General features: G+C 36.8%; 1 protein-coding gene across 1 annotated transcript in view; it reads right to left on the bottom strand.

Moving 5' to 3' along the window:
- Positions 1-13,786, bottom strand: part of LOC143255053 (extracellular serine/threonine protein CG31145-like) — a 46,053-nt gene extending 32,267 nt beyond the window's left edge. The window contains exon 1 of the mRNA XM_076510095.1: positions 13,463-13,786. The gene's annotated coding sequence lies outside the window, so the exon portion shown is untranslated. The remainder of the gene's footprint in view (positions 1-13,462) is intronic.
- Between the last annotated feature and the right edge of the window lie 522 nt (positions 13,787-14,308).

The raw sequence follows: 14,308 nt of genomic DNA, 5'->3' as shown, positions 1-14,308 counted from the left end.
AGGTACCACGTGTCCTAATAAAAAAGAAATCAAACAACATTTATTAAAGTTTTAATACCCATAACAGCCATCTTTCATGGGTTTCTCGTCATCATGAATTATCTGTCCTTACTTTTTCCCAACAAATAGTGAGATTGTTCGTACATTTATAATACCCTCATGTCCGAAAGGACGAAAATGTTTGGTGTGATGGGGATCTGAAACTAACAGTCTGACTTTGCGAGGCAAGCGCCCCCTGTGTTTCTGTTCACACTTTAAATAATTAACTCCATTGTTGAAGTGCAATGCCCCATCAGTGACTGTTATATCCCTCGATTTACAAACGTTCGGTTTACGTTATTTACTAATTCTCTGCGAGTACAGTACACCACATTTTTTGTTTTATTAATTAAAATGTATTTTTTTTGTTTTTAATTGTAACAGTTCGTTTTATTTTGTTATAGTAGAAGAAAATGTTACTTTACTGTGGCCAGAAGTATTGGTTCAGGAACTCGTCTCCTATTTCTTACCTTTAAAATAATGGGAAAAGCGTTTTCGATTTATAGTTTTTTCTCATACGTTACCTTCTCCAAAAACTTATCGTTATCTGTAAATCGAGGGAAACTTTTACCAGACCATGCTAAGCCAGTATCATCAACAAGTGGGCAAATTATTGGGAAATGGCGTTATTCTATTGTAAACAGTTTTCAATATGTTGATCTCTTCCCGAAAGTCAGTACTGAATAACACGGACATAAAGAAATCATTCGCACAGAAAAACATACATATGTTACTAGATTTTCACGCATCAGTTATAATATATATTTTAACATGATTCCAATGTCCTGAGCTGAATAGGATAAGAAGCTGTATAGTAACTCAGCACGAGCTGTTCACCAGACAACGAAACCATTGGAGTGCACGATTTATTTGAATCTATGTTTCGCAGGAACGTTTGTGTAAAATGATATTTAATGCTACACACTGAGATATTTTGGGTCAGTTGTAGTTAATCACCCAGAAAGACTGACTTACCAGATAAATTTAATTCTACTTGTTTCCTCCTATCGATGACCTGTTTGAAATCAATGGATCATACGAACAGTGATGAGTTGGTTCGATCCAAACGAGGTTAGACTTCTAGACACTTTTTACAAAATTTACCTTAACTTTTCCTTTTTCCTCTTTATTTGTTTGTCTGATCCAGAAACCAGACAATTCAATAAACTGAAGGCTTGTTGTGGTTCGAAGTTTTTATAAGGGCAATGCAACAAAATAATATCTCATCAGTGGAGTCTGCCATCAAGGACCTACAGAATTGTCATAGTTACTGTAGACAAACAATGACAAATGTTTCAGTCATGTTCCAAGGAACTAATTAAACAAGACTTTTCAACAGAAAATTTTCAAGATTAAAAGTCAAGGAATGAAATAATACAGAAAGATCCGAAAAAGGAAGTACTTCCAACTTCAGGAGATGTAGATAAATGTTTCACTACAAATGGAAGATATTTTTAAGTCCAGAAGAGTTAGACAGATGTTTTAATACTCAAGATGTACGTATCAAATGGTGTTACCTCTCTATTATAAAAATACGCCTTTAGAAAATGAATGAACTAGAAAAATCGAATGACAAATCAAATTCCAAAGACATTTGATGAATATATATATTTAAGTTGATGGTTAAGATATTGGGTTAAAACATCCGGATGAGATATTCAATGGTCACAAACATCTACACATCTTCTAATGAATGAAATGTGTGACCTTCTCGTTGATAGTTGCTAGAAAATAGTGCATTGAGGACAACAACAGAGTCAATATAAAAAAGAGCACCTTGAGACACTAACAGACAAAAAAGATAATCTTGAGTCACTAATAGACAAAAAAGATCACCTTAAGACACTACTAAACAAAACAATCACTTTGAAACACTACTAGACAAAAATCATCTTGAGATCATTACTAGACAAAACTTGAGACACTACTAGACAAAAGAGATCGTCTTGAGACACTACTAGATAAAACAGATCATCTTGAGAAAGATACTACTAGACAAAACAGATCACCTTGAGTCAGTGCGAGAGAAAACAGACCACCTTGAGACACTACTAGACAAAACATTTCACCTTGATACTCTGCTAGATAAAACAGATAATCTTAAGACACTACTAGACAAAACAGATCACCTTGAGTCACTACTGAACAAAACAGATGACTTTGAGACAGACATAACTAGAAAAACAATCACCTTAAGACACTACTAGACAAAACAATCACCGTAAAACACTACTAGACAAAACAGATCACGTTTAGATACTACTTGACAAAACAGATCATCTGGAAACACTACTTGACAAAGCAGATCGCAGTGAGTCACTACTAGACAAAACAGATCTCCTTGAGACCCTACTGGACAAAACAATCCCCTTGAAACACTACTAGCTAAAAGAGATCACCTTGAAACACTTCACGACAAAACAGATCATTTTGAGGCACAACTAAAGAAAACAGATTACCTTGAGACACTGCTGGACAAAAAAGATCACCTTGAGAGAGACACTACTAGACAATACAATCAATCACCTTGAGACACTATTAGACAAAACAAATCGTCTTGAGACACTACTAGATAAAACAGATCATCTTGAGATAGACAATACTAGATAAAACAGATCATCTTGAGACAGACACTACTAGACAAAACAATCACCTTGAGATACTAGAAGAAAAACAAATCATCTTGAGGCACTACTAGACAAAAATGTCTGATTTTATTACTTCAACCAAGAAACGATGAAAGCGTGTGGTAATAAAGTCTAATTCTTTAAATCAGAACGGAAAAACAGAACTGAAAAAGTTGCATTAAATGATATATGTCAGGCTTTAAAGTTGCAAAGAAAGAGTTTACAGGATTCTTTATTTGTTTCGTTGAATTTAGCGCAAATATGCTCGTGGCCCTTATGTACCAGTGAAAGAGGGAAGGCAGCTCGTCTTGGGCTATTCTTTACCAATGACAAATTGAATTGGCCGACACATTATAAGTCTCCTCTACGGCTGAAAGGGCGAGCATGTTCGACGAGTGCATTCGAACCCGTGATCAACAAACTGCGAGCCCAGCACTCCAACCATCAAGCCATGCTCGGCCTAGTCAGTATTATAAAGCAGCATCTTACTTTTAGCATTAAATAAAAACATTTTTGAGGAGAATCAGAAATTCTTCATTTTACTAAACGTTTAGCAGATTATTAACAAAATTACCATAAACAGGAACATTTACACAATAATAATTTATTTCAAATATTAAATTAGTTTTAGGACGCTTGTTTATTTCCCCGCTAGGGGTCGACGATCGCTTGGAGTAGTCGCGTGTTTTAATCATTCGCACCATGGAATTTGTACTGTCGTGACGTCAAGAAACGAGCGCATGCCACGATTCACGAGAAAAAGTATATATTCAATAAGTTACAACATAGTATGACATGAAATACCGAAGCAAAAACGGATTCGAATCCCCGTCACACCAAACATGCTCGTACTTTCAGCTGGGGCAGAGCTATAATGTGACGGCAAATCCCACTATTCGATGGCAGTAGGTGGTGATGACTAGCTTGTCTTCCCGCTTGTCGATAGCCCTCATGTAACTTTGCGCGAAATACAAAAACAAACAGACAAAAGCAAAAAATAAAAATATTTGTCACTCTTAAATTAGGTTTTATTTGTTCTTGAAACAGAACACAGGAATTTATAGTGGTACATCTAACAATAACATATTACCATAGTATCTTTGCTTCGAGAAAGAAACAGAAGTTTGTTTGATTGTCGTCAGGGAAAGTGCGTATTTCCCTTTACAACTATTACGTGAAATACGAAATAAATAAATACGCATGGCCAAGCGTGTTAAGGCGTGCGACACGTAATCTGAGGGTCACGGGTTCGCATCCCCGTCGCGCCAAACATGCTCTCCCTTTCAGCGGTGGGGGCGTTATAATGTGACGGTCAATCCCACTATTCGTTGGTAAAAGAGTAGCCCAAGAGTTGGCGGTGGGTAGTGATGACTAGCTGCCTTCCCTCTAGTATTACACTGCTAAATTAGGGACGGCTAGCACAGATAGCCATCGAGTAGCTTTGTGCGAAATTAAAAAAACAAATAAACAAACAAATACCACGATCAGGAAATAATGTTTACTTGTAATATTCCAAAACTATAAATCGATACATTCCGATTACTAAACAATACTATGTTCCATCAGTATTTTCTGACGACAGACAAGCATTGACATTTGTAGATTAGATTTAATCCAAACGATAGCGCTACAGTCGGTCTTGCTAATTTTTGTTTTGTTTTCATTATAGACAAATAATATGTACACGGCTATAAAATCACCAACTTTGCAAACCGTATAAACGGATACACACGTATAAAACTTAAACACAACGAAAACATTTTCTTACGTTGATGTATACCATCGGTTGACAACAATCTGTTCTCAACTCTTGTAATTTTTCTATTGTGATATAATTTATTTTTTCTGCCTGTCTTTGCTTCTTGTATCATAAATTGTCAGCATACATAGTGAAACATTAATTTTGTGTGTGTGTAAGTTTATTTGTTTGGTTTGTTATTAAACACACGGCTACACAATGAACTGTTTTTGTTATGTTAAATACGAGTATCGAAACCTGATTATTAGGGTTATAAACCTTCAGCCTTACCACAGAGCCACAGACAGGGGAGGTCTATTTTGTGAAGGATAGACATCAACGTTTTGTTAAGACATGTAGTACGTTCTTTACATAAAGTAAGTTTATAAATCCTTGTTTGTCAGATTACTGTTGTATTACGTAATGCGCTTCTACGCAAGTAATTAACTGAATGTAGACCCAATCAAAGATATGAAATGTTTTAGTGATACCAATCCATCAGTAGAAGTTACGTCAGCAACTGAAAAACAGCTCTTTACTGGTGAAGAATGGCACGTGCTATTTACAATCAAAACATACTAGATCTGTAACTGTTTAAGGTTAGGAAATTGAACGATAAACCCGCTTTATAAAAAAAGACGTAACAGGTCTAGTGCTGAACGTTCATTTCTTTATTTATAGTCGATGGTGGTCAGTCTTATGACCATGACAACGCATTATTGCCCGACACCGCTGTTTTCGTTGTAGCAATATTTTCATACGGGTGTCGAGGTTCATACTAAGATGTGGCTCACTGCACGTGGAAGTTGGTTTATTCGACCATGTTCAAAAACGTCCTCACCCCGTCTGAGTGTCATGTCTGCGGACTTACAAAGGTAGAATACAGGATTCGATAACCATGGTAAACAGAGAACATTGTGTTGCTTTGTGCTTAACTTCGAACAGTCAAACAACCATGAAGTGTTTGAAGTATTTATAAGAGGTGGGGGTGTGGAGCCCACGGATATCCGGATATCCTCTATTATTATTCTTTTACGACAATAACCATTGATTTTGGAGTAAGCCTTCGTCAACTTATAGGAGATCTCATTCCTTATTGATGCCTTGAAATATGTTCAGCTTCATAACAATGATTCTCTTGGTTGGAACAACAACAACAAATTCCTGACAGGTACTTCGGTTTAAATATCTCTGTCCCCAGTGATTAGAAATAGAGAATACTGGGGGTTCTTAGAAAATTTCTTTTTCTTCACCCGCACATGAGATTTTTTCCTGCTCCCCTAGGAAACAAAAACGACAGGGGGGGATCAACAACCAAACAAATCTAAGCGCAAAAACCGACGACAGACACCTAGCGGTAAGTGTAAGTTTGAGTCTGACAAAATCAATGACTGACATGTCACTTAGGGTCCATCAGGGCGGCAGGGATCCATAAATCTAACCCAAATTTTTGTGTGGTAGAAACGGGAGAATCCCAAGAAAGCCCACTTTCACTTCCCAAACCAATTCTCTGAGCTCCGACACTTCCCTGGAGGTGGTGAATTTGAAATGAATGAGGGAATTAGTGCATTTAAGCAGAACTTAAGTGTTACAAATGTGAGAAGAAGACTGGTGGGTGTGCCATGTGCGAGGTGTATCAGCTAGAGTAGCAAGCTACTTCATGAGTTTCTTTCCTTCGCCGACTGGTAGTATTTTACTGCTTGTTTTCGGATCTTAGTGTTAATTTTGGGTAATACCTGCAGGGAGCCCAAATAGCTCTGGAGGGTATAGTTTGGTAAACGATAAGCTGTCGTAACCACACGATATTGTAATAATTCTAATTTGTTATTAGATCATCTAACATGTTACATGTGACCAAACATCTACATTCGACGAGGGACTGAATATACATACGCTTTGTAGATGGTAAAAATGGACTCGGCAGAGCACCCAGTATGGGTGTCTCCGATCCTTCGTAAGACAGATTTACAAATTCTACTAAAGTGATCAGTCCAGATTAGCGAGCTGTTGAAGGTCACCCCAAAATTTAATAGTTTTAGTGAATTTAATGTTAGTATCGAGTAACTTTAATGTAAGTCTGGCCAGTTTTTTCCCTTCTTATTACGTCTACGGTAAAGTAATTGTCTGAGTTTTACTGGGACTTAAAGCAACACACCACCGATTACACCATGTCGATGTTTGATAGAGTGAAGCTTAAACTCTATTGGCTGCAGCTACTGGGTCCTTGAAGTGCTCAAAATGGTTACGTCATCTACATGTTGTGATGCACGTGCTTGGGATCGGAAAGTCGTTAACATAAATAATGTATAATAGAGTGCTAATGGCAGACCACTGAGGGACGCCTGTATTAAGTGCAAATGGGTGTGAAGAGTGCCTGATGCACTTGTACCTTAGCCTTTCTGTTAGTAAGAAATCCTGAGACCAACCGTATAGTTGTGTATAATTTAGAAACTTTGTAATTTGAATAAATAGTCCGTTATGCCAGACACTATCAAATGCTTTTTTAATATCCAAAAACGTTGCTACTGTCATATGTTTCCGACTCTAAGCTTGGAAGACTGTCTCTGTAAGTGGTCAGTAGTTTGTCTCTGGTGTCGGACCTCGTTTGAATGTCATTAATGTTGTTGGTTTTTAAGAAAAACAGAAGTCTGGTCGCGATTATTTTTTCACAGATTACCTGTGGAATTCAGAAGACTTATTGGTCGATAACTAGAAGGATTCTGTAAGTCAGCATTAGGTTTTGGGATGACTACTATAATATCCGATTTCCATTGGTTAGGGAAGTACCCCGTTAATAGAGATAGATTGTACAGGGTAGTTACATACGATACACAGATGTCCAGGAGGCTTTTCAGAATAATCTTGATTGTGTCTTCGCCCGAAGCAGTGTTCCTAAGTTTTGTTATGTGTGATTTGACTTCAGCGCACGATATTGGGCGGGTTATATCATTGTGAGAGTGAACCATGGCGTTGTCAGATAAATTAACAAATTTATATTGAAATAAATCGTTACTGTTTGATATAAAGTTATTAACTGTTCAATAGTGGTTAGAGTCGAAAGATGGAAAATTTGGTGTCTGAAAAGAGGTCTCGAGATATTGAGCGAATAAACTGGCCTTGCTTGAGTCGGTTGTGTCACGGTATTTAATATTAGAGCTAACTTGTTGTTTAGAGGTGTTGTACATTGAGTTAAAAGTCTTCCAGAACGCAGGTGGGTCTTTTTGACTTTCATTTATAGAGATACACAAATTCTCTCAGTTTATTTCCTGTTGTCGTTTAATGAGAGATTCTGTTATGTTGTTTTCCCTGTTGATGAGTGTTTTAGTGTGTGGGTCGCGCATGACGATGAACTGACGACGTAACCCTGTGTTTGATATATGAATTAATGTCATGGGTTAATTTCCATGATTTGAATTCAAGCTTTAGTTCTTCACATGGGACTGTAGCCTAGATTGCATTTTCTATGGAAGATATTATATTTTGTGTCAGGTTGTTAATAGCAGCTTCGTTGAGAACATTGTGGTCTATTTAGATGTGAACCGAATTGAGGTAGCTGCTGAACTAATTCCCATCAGTCCGAGCGAAATCGTGAACTAATGGGAGTGCGATTCGTGATTTGTCGTGTTGAATAGTGTAAAACATATGGGCTCCTGATCTCCTCTAAAGTTGTCTAATGCGCAAAAATTTGAGAGATGTGGCAAGATATTAGGCATAGTAATTGCTAAATGAAGAATGCCTTGGGATCTTGGTTGGAAGATAGATTATATTTCATAATACAGCCATCATCTGACGGATGAGAACATATGCGCTGCCATCTGCAGTGTTTCCGTGTTTTCATGGGAAACATTGAAGGCTTCTTTTTGGAAGTGTTCTGACCTTTGGCTCTATTCTAATTATACAAATATCCTCCTTTGGAAGAACTGTTATATATTTTTCCAGCCGTAAGCTACGCTCGCGAATTAGCCTTGAACTTAAAGTATCAGTGCTAAACACACCATCGATGACGTAATAACTCGAAACGCTAGTGTACTAGTATATACAAACCGTCTGTATAAAATACCAGCTGTTCTGATATACATTTTTTTATTTCAAGTGAGTTTCTCGTCATTAAGAAGTGATACAAACCTTTCTTATCTAATACTTTTACTTCTCTATATGAATTGATACAAATCTTTCTTATAAAATACGGTATGAAATAGAAGTCGTTTTTTATAGTTATTTATTACAGGTTTCTCTTCCACGATTCCGGATCGTTTACTTTTGAAGCACTTTATCTCTACGGCCTGGCATGGCCGAGCGCGTAAGGCGTGCGACTCGTAATCCGAGGGTCGTGGGTTCGCGCCCGCGTCGCGCTTAACATGCTTGCCCTCCCAGCCGTGGGGGTGTATAATGTGACGGTCAATCCCACTATTCGTTGGTAAAAGAGTAGCCCAAGAGTTGGCGGTGGGTGGTGATGACTAGCTGCCTTCCCTCTAGTCTTACACTGCTAAATTAGGGACGGCTAGCGCAGATAGCCCTCGAGTAGCTTTGTGCGAAATTCCAAAACAAAACAAAACAAACAAACTTTATCTCTAACATCGTTTCGCTGGTGTGGCCCAACAGCTCGTGGAATCATATGCTTGCACGAGACTTCGTACTTGCTTCCTTTTGTGGTGCTGTGACGGTAAGTTATTTGTCATGAAAACTGTTGACCTTGAACTTTGACGCAACTTTAAAATGTTTTTTTTTTTTTTTTTTTAAATCTGTCAGTTTTTATCTGTGATATCTACGTTTTTAAAGCACTCATGAACATAGAGTAAAGATGATCAGTGATAGATCACATTACACCTAATGAACAGAGAGAACAGGTCACAAATCATAGATCACATTATACCTAATGAACAGATAGAACAGGTCACAAATCATAGATCACATTATACCTAATGACCTAAGAACATATAGAACAGGTGACTAACCATAGATCACATTTCACATTATAACTGATGATCAAAGAGTAAAGTGACCAATTACAGATCACATTACACCTAATGAACAGATATAACAGGTGACCAATCATAGATGACATTACACTTAATGAACAGAGAAGTGCAGAATTCACGTAGTAAATGGCCTCAGCATCATTTTCCAGTAAAATAGACAAATAGTGTAGTTAGGTTTGTCTATTTCTAAGTAAAGCCCAGGCTCAACATTTATTTGACATGGTTTAAAGTAGAAACGTATCACGCTATATACATCTTGTACCATGCGACAGAACTGAATAAACCTCTTTTAAAAACGAATCACTAACGTTCGGAGATGGCTCGTTCTCTAATATTTAAATTACACCATTGGCTCTTAACCTTTTGTCCTCAGCAGACGTTCTGGACGTGCACGAAATTCTCGCGGGTCCTCAACCTATTTTTATTAACCCTGGTCTAGTTAACTAAACGAAGTTTTTTCTCTTTTAAAGAGTTTCAAACTTTCTTAATCTTCAGGTTTTATGTCAACAAATACAGCGAATGAAAATAATATCAACAACTTGCTTCGCGAAACGGAAGAAGTCCGTCAGTTCAAAGGTTTTCTGTGTTAGCCGTCCTTAATTCTGAAGTGGTAAACTAGAGATAAGGCAGCTAGTCAATATCACTCACCGCCAACTCTCTCCAGATACTCTTTTACAAAAAAGTAAAGTTCTGGCCTGCAGAGAACGACTTCAGTGGTTTAACTCTAGTATATATGAACATCAGGCCGTGACAGGCCTCTACAGGTGCAGGAAATTGTATAGAAGAATATATTCAAATTATAACAGATATTAGAACCTGTTAGCGTGATGCCTGCCGTATATATTTCTTACGACGCAAAGGTCGTAACATATACACTGCTATATTAAAAATATCGAATCTCAAAAATAAATACATATTACTTATAATCTGTAATGTTGTTACTTACCTGTTCAGAAGTAAACCAACAGTAATTGTATTTCAAACCTTTTCTAACGTTACAATAGGCGATTTCACTGAATGATTCATTCTCTAACCTTGCAGGTTCCATCTTTAAATATAATTTTCTTGTTTTAGTTTGTTGCACGAACATTTAAGAGTTTCACAGTAATACAGACGATTCACTTGGTTACAGAATGAACAGTTCCGCCTTCTATACTATACTAATGAATAATCGATTCACCAGCTTCGTGATTGTTGACTTATGGAAAAAGATCATATTATATATTAACAATTCTTACGTTAGGTGTTGTTTTAAGTGAATTGTTTAGAGTTACACGACTGGTTCTATTTGCTAACAGATGGTAAATAAACTTATAAAGTTGAGTTATTCTCTGACGACTAGTTTTATTCGCTGACAGATGGTAACTGAACTTCTAAAGTTGGGTTCATTTCTGACGATTGGTTTTATTCGCTAATATATGGTAAATAAGCTTATAAAGTTAGGTTCTTTTCTGACGACTGGTTTTATTCACTGACAGATGGTAACTAAAGTTATAAAGTTAGGTTCTTCTGTGACGACTGGTTTTATTCGCTAACGGATAGTAAATAAACTTCTAAAGTTAGGTTCTTCTCTGTCGACTGGTTTTATTCACTGAGAGATGGTAACTAAACTTATAAAGTTAGGTTCTTCTTGACGACTGGTTTTATTCACTGAGAAGTGGTAACTAAACTTGTAAAGTTAGGTTCTTCTCTCACTAGTGATCAAACTTTTACGTAATATCGATCTTCACTATCCTTCGTTCGAAAGACAAATTTTCTCTGTTTTCGGCTGGAGGCCATTATAAATATAAAATTTAAACTTTATATCAGCGAGTGTCTTCATTAGAAAAATAAAACAAAAACATAAAGCGGGCTGGTTTTTTCATTCTATCCCGTTCAGTACCGTGTTAGGTGTAGCTAAAGCTTCCACTGTTAATTTACAATTGACGTTACGAACTTTGGCTAGATAAACCCTATCACTAAAATGCTCCTACCCTCTAGTGAATGATAGGGTAACTAAACACTAATAATTATAAAATGTGAAATGAAACAAAACCTTACGCAAGTGAATAATAAAATAATTTCGTCGTATAATTTATAGCTGGTAAGTTCAACAAAAGCTGCGACAATAGTAAGTTAGAGTTTATCGCAAGTAGTTTCAAAACTTCATCTGTTTTGTTTTAATATTTTAAACAAACTTTTTCATACCGTTTCTTTACTTTTAGCAAACACATAATATGAAATACAAAGATACGAAAGACTTTATTGAAAGTTGAGAGAAGATTAAATAATATGTGAAACATTTTTTAATTAATAGCATACACACGAAGATCTTAATAAATCAGACCTGTTATCATTGTTCATAAAGGCCTATGGTTAAAGAAAGGTAAATCGCTGCCAGTTCGGAATCTCACGAGTACAAAGGGCGCGCAAAGCCTTCTGGGATAAACGTATGGTATCACTACTGGTAGAACGTATAAGGTAGGTAAGATTCTAAACTTGTGTTGTGTCTTTGTGAATTTACCACTGGACCAGTGGGAGACGATGTGACAAAGACTGGACTATTTAGTTTGAGGACAACAAACAAAGAATGCTGTGTTTCCAGTAATTTCTCCTACCCTCAATTTGACTTCCGACCCCATCTGATTAAATGTAAAATAAAGTTGTTGTTTTTTTTTACAAGGAGAGTTTACAAAGAGTAGTGAAATGAGCTCGGATAAAACCTACATTATAGACTAACAATGAGATGTGATAAGATTATTTCAGTCGAAATCAACTCGATTTTAACTACAACGCAGATCATAAATTGTGTCTGTAACGCGTGCCTCGTACAAATGGCACTGCTCACACTTGGCGTTAGAGAGGTTATCGATAAAAAACAAAAATCCCGTGGCAGGTGTTTAGTTATACAGGAAGATGAACTTTCCAACTGGGGTGTTTAGGTAGAATTTTGATTGTAAACATTGAGAATTTAGATTACATTTTCGGTCAGGCCTGTTTTTGTTTAACTCGATTGACCTACCAGATGTTTTCATTGGTGCTTTCGGAACATGCACACATGCAACTTCAAACCAGACAATTAGTATCAAGTAAAAAAAAACAACAAAATCTATTGCGAGATGATATATTCATAAGTAACAACCCACTTAGTTGGCTTCTAGATTTACTGGCAACAGGCGGTATCTAATATATATGTAGACTTTCTATTAAGCTAGTATGTTTGCTGTTATTGAACAACATGTTTATTTGTATGGCTAAAAATTGGCACTTGGCCATAATTAAACAACAATGACGGCTAAATAAGTAATCTCAACCGATAAAAATATTAATGTATCCATCTGCCAGTTTTCCATGTTTTCCTCATTAAGAGTCAAATTAATTTGGTTAATGGACCTGACGACATCTAGTGGTTTGGTTTGATTTTAATTCCGCGCAAAGCTACACGAGGGCTATCTGCGCTAGCTGTTCCTAATTTTTCAGTGTAACACTAGAGGAAAACCAGCTAGTCATCACCACCAACCGCCAACTCTTGGGCTATTCTTTTACCAACGAATAGTGGGATTGACCGTAACATTATAACGCCTCCATGGCTGAAAGAGCAAGCATGTATGGTGTGTCGGGACATCTAGTGAAACGCCGTACCCACACAAATAATGACCAGTTTATCAGACAATAAACATTTTTTTAAAGTTATATTGTTAGAGTGTCTTTATATATTTATTGCCATGGAAAAAGATGGAATTAGTTCACCCGCACCCCCCGGGATTCAAAATAGTCAATATTGTGTAGCTTTGTGTCTAACTACAAACAAAGAAAACAAACACGATATAAATATGACCGTCTTTTCATCAGAAATACTTGTAGAACTTAGAGTAACACTATTTTGTCCGAGAACATTTCTAAAATAACGATACATATTAGTTTATTATCTATTCTTAATTCACAAGTAGTATTAATTGCTAAACCAAATGTCCCTGACGTATCTTGGTGATTACATAAAAGTCTCCTGGCTGTAAGTTTAAGGACTTCCACGCTAAAAATCTGCAGAGCGCATATAGTCCAGAGGGTAACTTTGTGCTGAGAAATGAGAAACAACTTACCTAAACCACGTGTTTCTGACGTCACTTGGCTCGAATGTAAAACATGTATGGTTGATAGCACGTGGAGCTACTGCTACTTTTGAAACGATCAAGTAATTTCCAGTCAAATGAGTAGGAAGATAGACTTCTGTAGGTAAGGCTTAACGTGATGAGTTCCGCGCCCGTTTAACCTCATGGAAATAGGAAATGTAATTGAAGCAGCATTATTTACAGATATGTAATGAACTTTAAACAGAAGAAATCTGAAACGTTTTAAACAAACTGTTTATTCAGCCCCTGTACTTCAGTTAGTCTACCAGGGCGCCGGGTTTAGATTGAATAGTGTAATCTCTCACAGCTGTAGAACGACTGCGCAAAGCTACACAAACAGTTATGTGAACACAGCCGTTCCTAATATTGAAATGAGAGAAAGAAGTGAAACAACAGAACCTGCCGACAACTCTTGGGTTACAATTTCTTATTGCAATAGCAGAGATTGACAGTCACTCCTATACTTCATACACGGCTCAAATAACGGAGCGCGTTTTTGTGATAAAAAACTCCTATCTTTGGATTCTTCAACTCAAAGCCCAAGTAAGATAACCACTAACCATTAACAACTAGCCACTAACTACTATCTACTAACCATTAACAACTTGGTACTATCTTCTACCTACTAATCACTAACCACCAAAACTAGCTACTATTATCTTCTAACCAATAACCATTAAAATCTAGTCACTAATTACTACCTACTAACCACTGACCATCAACAACCAGCTGCAAAGTATTATCTACTAACCACTAACCCATAATAAGTAGCTACTATCTTCTCTCTAATAACCACTATCCATTAACAAGTAGCTA

Source organism: Tachypleus tridentatus, chromosome 7, assembly GCF_004210375.1.
Source record: "Tachypleus tridentatus isolate NWPU-2018 chromosome 7, ASM421037v1, whole genome shotgun sequence".
NCBI lineage: Eukaryota > Metazoa > Arthropoda > Merostomata > Xiphosura > Limulidae > Tachypleus > Tachypleus tridentatus.
Note: the sequence above shows the minus strand (reverse complement) of the source record. Positions and strands in the feature narration are given on the sequence as shown.